A 6,000-nucleotide genomic window follows, 5' to 3' on the forward strand; every position below is an offset into this window, starting at 1 on the left:
TGAAACTTATGCTTTGATGTCATCTGTACATCTATGGCATCAAAGGATGGGTCATCTAAATTATAATGATCTTCAGAAACTTAATGAGTCTACAGAAGGAGCAGATATAGAATCAAGTAGAGAGGAGCATGTGGTATGTAATACTTGCTTAAAAGGTAAGCAAACAAGGCAACCATTCAAACATGCTGGCACAAGGGCTTCCGCCCTCCTGGAGTTGGTGCATTCAGACGTATGTGGGCCAATGGAGGAAAAGTCTCTCGGTGGTGCCAGATATTATGTCACTTTTGTCGACGATTGGTCTAGAAAGGTATTTGTTTACTTTATCAGCTCTAAATCACAAGTACTTGAAAAGTTTAAAGATTTTAAGCTACTAGTAGAGAATCAATTAAATGCTAAAATTAAAACACTAAGATCTGACAATGGAAAGGAGTATGTCAATGAAGCATTTGATAAGGTTTGTAGGGATTCTGGTATCAAACGTCAACTCACTATACCCTATACCCCCGAACAGAACGGCATGAGTGAGAGGATGAACCGAACTTTAACAGAACGTGCTAAATGTATGCTTATTAATTCTGGCCTACCTAAGAAGTTTTGGGCTGAGGCAGTAGCCACCGCTGCATATGTTATCAATCGCTCACCAACAAAGTCTTTACAATATAAAACTCCTGAGGAATTATGGTCCGGCATTAAACCTAATATCAGTAACATTAAAGTGTTTGGTTGCAGAGCTATGATGCATGTGCCAAAGGAGAAGAGGTTAAAATGGGACTGTAAGTCAAAAGAGGTTATATTTGTAGGTTATTGTTTAGAGTCCAAGGGTTATAGATTGTTTGACAAAACTGAAGGAAAAGTAATGAGAAGCAGAGATGTAATCTTCCTAGAAGAGAGTGTAAATAAAGATTTTGCTTTTCTACCACTTACTGAATCGCAAGTAGTTATAAATGAAGATAATTTAGATGATACTACTGACATGACTTTAAAGGAAATTGATAGTGCAGTCTGTGCAAGTGATGATGATTATGTCCCGGAGCATTCTATATCCAGGAGTGAATCACCTATAAACAGAATTAATTTAAGGCCTAGAAAACACAGAGCTATGCCTACCTTCCTCTGTCAGAATGAAATTGAGAAATCTATTGAGCCAGATCCTGAAACATTGGAGCAAGCCTTGCAATGTGAAAACTCACAAAAATGGATAAGCGCCATGGATGATGAATACAATTCATTATTGGAAAATAATACATGGACTCTGTCAAAACTCCCTTATGGAAGGGTTGCTATTCCCTGCAGATGGGTATTTAAAACCAAAATAGATGGTGATGGAAACGTCACAAGATATAAGGCGAGATTGGTTATAAAAGGTTATCAGCAGAAACAATATATAGATTACAATGAAGTCTACGCACCTGTTGTGAGATTAAGTTCCATTAGATACCTGCTTGCAATAGCAGCTAAATATCAGCTCAAGATAGAACAGCTGGATGCTGTCACAGCATTTTTACAGGGTGACATAGATGTGGAGCTATACATGTCACAACCATCCAGATATGATAATGGGACAAAAGAAGTTTGCAAATTGAATAAATCAATATATGGTTTGAAGCAAGCCAGTAGAACTTGGAACAAAAAGCTTGAAAATTTTTTGAGTAGTATTGGATTTTCAAAATCGAATGTAGATCCTTGTGTCTACTATAAATATGAAAATGAACATGTTATGTTTATAACTATATATGTTGATGACATTTTGTTGTTTCACAACTGTCAGGAGTCAGCAAACAATAATATAAAAATAAAAATGAAGAATAATTTCAAAATGAATGAGCTTGGAATTGCTTATTGTTATATTGGACTTTGTATTTCATACAGTTCAGAAGGAATAGCCATTGATCAAACTAGGTACATAGAAAATACATTAAGACGTTTTGGTATGGAACAATGTAACTCAGTAGGAACTCCAATGGAACCGAATATAAAGTTTTCAAGTTCTGAAAAATTTGAAAGTATACCTTACCAGGAAGCCACTGGCTGCTTATTATACATCTCACAAGGAACTAGGCCAGATATATGCTATGCAGTGCATACATTATGTCGATATAATAGTTCTCATACAGAAGAGCATTGGAATGCTGTTAAGAGGTTATTTCGATACTTACAAGGTACAAAGTATCTACAGCTTGTATACAAAAGTAATGTTGATGAAGAAATCACTGGATACTCAGACTCTGATTGGGCTTCCTGTACTGAAGACAGAAAATCATGTACTGGGTACATTTTTAATTTCCAGGGTGCAGCGATATCTTGGAATTCAAAAAGGCAGCAAACTGTTGCCTTGTCTACTACTGAGGCAGAGTATATGGCGCTCTCAGCTGCTACTCAAGAAGCTATGTGGCTGAGACAGTTGCACTGTGAACTGTGGCCTTCTTTAAAGGTTACACCTATTACTTTGTACTGTGATAATCAAAGTGCTATTAAACTTACAGGTACTTACAGTTATCATGCTAGGAGTAAACACATTGATGTTCGTCACCACTATCTGAGGAACAAAGTTGAATGTGGTGATGTCAAGATTGAATATGTGGGCACTGATTCGATGGTTGCTGACTGCCTCACCAAAGCCCTACCGAAGCCCAAACACCAGCACTTCCTCATCGCTATGGGTTTGCGTTCAAGGGAGGATGTTAAACTGAACGCAACCACTTAATATTATGTAGTCTGTATCTGACAATGTAATCTGTATCTGTCAATGTAGTCTGTTATAATAATTGTATCACCCCTGTCTTTTCCAAGAAATTGAGCGGTTCGCACCATTGTCTAACTCAGCTGTTTTATTTATTTCTCTTTACTAAATTCCTACTCTAAAATAGTTTGTAACAAACACATATCTATATGTCTATAAAAATCGTAAAAGTTTAATGCAACTCGATATAATAAATATGTATTTACAAAACATCAAAAAAGTTACTTCTTTTTATATTTGTGAACGAGCGTCTAAGAAATTGCTACTTCTCATTAGTCACACAATGCGTGTTGTAACATCGATGCGACCTACCCGCACTTTTGTAAAAAATATTGTACATATTATTATTGTTACCAACAAATATTTTCATTTTATTTAGCTTATTTTTAATAATTTAATAACACGATGTACATTAATAACTTACTCTAAAATTTCTTACTAATAGACCACAAGCCCATGAACAAAAAATACCTGTGAAATGACCCATCGTGAATTACGCTTAGAAGGCTGTTACTATATCTGAAAATAGCTCTGAGCACTATGCCGTCATTTCTGAGCGGTACATGTGAGTACGTGGACTTTCTCAGGTACAATGGAGGAATTTCGACTAATTATTAATGTACGGCTTTGTTATAAGTGTATAGATGATTAAAAATAAATGTCGAAAAACCTAGTGCCGTACAAAAGTGATGGTGCCGGAAGTCGGTGCAAATTTTTAATTCGACGACAGTTGCAGAAGCAATATAGGTCATTTATTACTTACTGTACGGCATTTGTGTGATTCCTTTTGGACACATATACAGATACTTTACCCGTAAACGCCGTACATATTCCCAGCGGAGCGGTCGAAAGCCAAGAGTCGCAACATATGTCTGATTAGCATATAGGTGATGATGATATGAAACAACATAAAATTAAATGATCTTGAGAGTACTTCACAAATAGATAACATTTTCCAGCATGCCGTACATTTTTTGTGGAATACATAGGTGTATGGGGTAAATTACTTTCCTCAGAAAAGAGTCATTTTCCGGTGACTTTTATCTGTACGGCAATAACACAGGTTATTAATACTTTAGACAATCTTCAATAAAAGATAAATGCCGTACACTTTCGATAGTCCGCTACCACCGCCTACCAATACAGGGCGTCCCAAAGTTATGGGAAATGAAGGGAAAGTACTTTAAATATCGTAGATAGGGTATTTTACTAAAAGAAGACTTTATGTTATTTTTAAAAGTTATTAATTCTGCATTCAAAGATTTTTAAATATTACTTGCCTCGTCTGGGAATCGAACCGACTTAAATGTAAAAAAAACACCCCTACTTTTATGATGCCAATCGAAAGAATGGCCAAAAACTAATAACTCTTCTTAAGTAAAATAGTATTTTAAAAGAAAGGAACAGCGTGAATATATCTTTTTAATCAAATTAAAAACATTATCTATCGTATTCGGACTAAAAAAATCCCCTACGAGTCTGTTACTTTAGAAAAGTTATTAGGTTTTGGCCATTCTTTCGATTGGCATCATAAAAGTAGGGGTGTTTTTTTTTTAAATTTAAGCCGGTTCTATTTCTAGATGAGTCAAGTAGTTTGAATGCAGAATTACTAACTTTTAAAAATAACATAAAGTCTTCTTTTAGTAAAATACCCTATTTGCGATATTTAAGGTACTTTCCCTTCATGTCTCATAACTTTGGGACGGCCTTTTTTTTTTTTTTTTTGAAAGGAATCTCGCTGTTGGCCTTTCGGCCTTTACAGCTCAGCTCGGGCTGGTTGGCGAGCGTAGCTCGGCCAGAATGGCGTTTTTCCCGCGACTAGCGCAAGGGCGTCTCCTGTGAGACTCGAACCTCGGCTTTGGCCGTCGCGGGGTGGTCAATCGCCTGAAGGGCAGGAGCGAAGTGCTAAGTAGAGGTCCTCGCCTTCCCCGGTGAAGGCGGTTTTTAACCCTAATCTGTGTCTGAATACTTGATTGTTATTATTGGCCGCGCGGGCGGCTTTTAATTTAATGTGTTAGCTACGATAATTGGATCAACCGAATCCTTTAATGTGTATGTGTACCTGGGCCTCCTAATAGCCTTTTATGTCGGGAAGGGATAATATGGTCATAACTATTGCGGTGTGTCGGATTCTACGAATTGCCGCACGGACTTAAGGAGCAGGGCGTGCTCGGTTATTACCTCCACCTTAGTGGACGCGGTTTTAGCGGACTTAAAGGCCTCCGCGAATGCGACGAGTGCGTCTAAGTCTATAGCGCCTATAACGTTGAACGCGAGATTAAAAGCGTCGCGGACGCTGCCTGACTCCTCAGTTGCCTTCATGGGAGGGCTGAGGGCTTTAGTAGGAGGGCTCGCATTTAATGTGGGCCTCTCTTTTAAGATAGGGGTTGGCGCAGGGACCTGGGCGCGGACAAAGGCGCTGCGGTTGCCGATTTTGATGGCAGAGGCGGGAAGGCTTCTGCCGTGAGTTGGGGAGGGCCCTCCTTAACGGAGGGCTTGGCCCATGGACTAATACCGGGAGGCGGGGCCGGCACGTATGAGGGCTTTGCTCCCGTGCCACGACGGGCCGCGTCGCGACCCACCATGCGCCAAGACGGCGGCTTATGCGCCTTGGGGGCTCTAGGACAACCGCGATAATTCGCAGGGTGCCCATGTTGCCCGCAAAGCACACACGCCGGCGGCTCAGCGCACGGGAGTGTCCGCTTACAGTCCGAGGTGCCATGGTCGCCTAAACACTTGACGCACCGCGCCCTCGCAAAGCAGTTTCGGGCTGCGTGCCCGTAGAGTTGGCAGCGATGACACTGCCGTGTAAAAGAGTGTTTGAGGGGAGTTTCAACCCTCAACTCCGAGAGCTTACAGCACTCCCGAAGGTTAAAAATCTTTTTCCCACTCTGAGTAGGGTCTAAGACTACAAGTACCATATCGTACTCTTCTTTGGTGGTGCGGTTTAGCATACGGAATATATCCCTTACGGGGATTATTATTATTTCCTTCGGGATGCCCTTGATAACTACCCTAAGGACGCGCTCCTCGGGCAAGGGGAAAGTGTGACCTCCGATACCTTCGGAACGAAGGTAAGAGGTAAGGAACCGGTGGTGCTCAGCTGTGGACACCTGTATGCAAATGTTATCCCTCAAAGTTCGGGCTTTATAACTGATCGACTTTGAGTCGAGAAGCTTGGAAAGGGTGGACCATACGCCCTTGTCCCTAACATAAACGGGCGGAGGGGTTTTGATGCGGTCCGCAGGGGCGGAGGGCGC

Source organism: Pieris napi, chromosome W (genome assembly GCF_905475465.1).
Source record: "Pieris napi chromosome W, ilPieNapi1.2, whole genome shotgun sequence".
NCBI lineage: Eukaryota > Metazoa > Arthropoda > Insecta > Lepidoptera > Pieridae > Pieris > Pieris napi.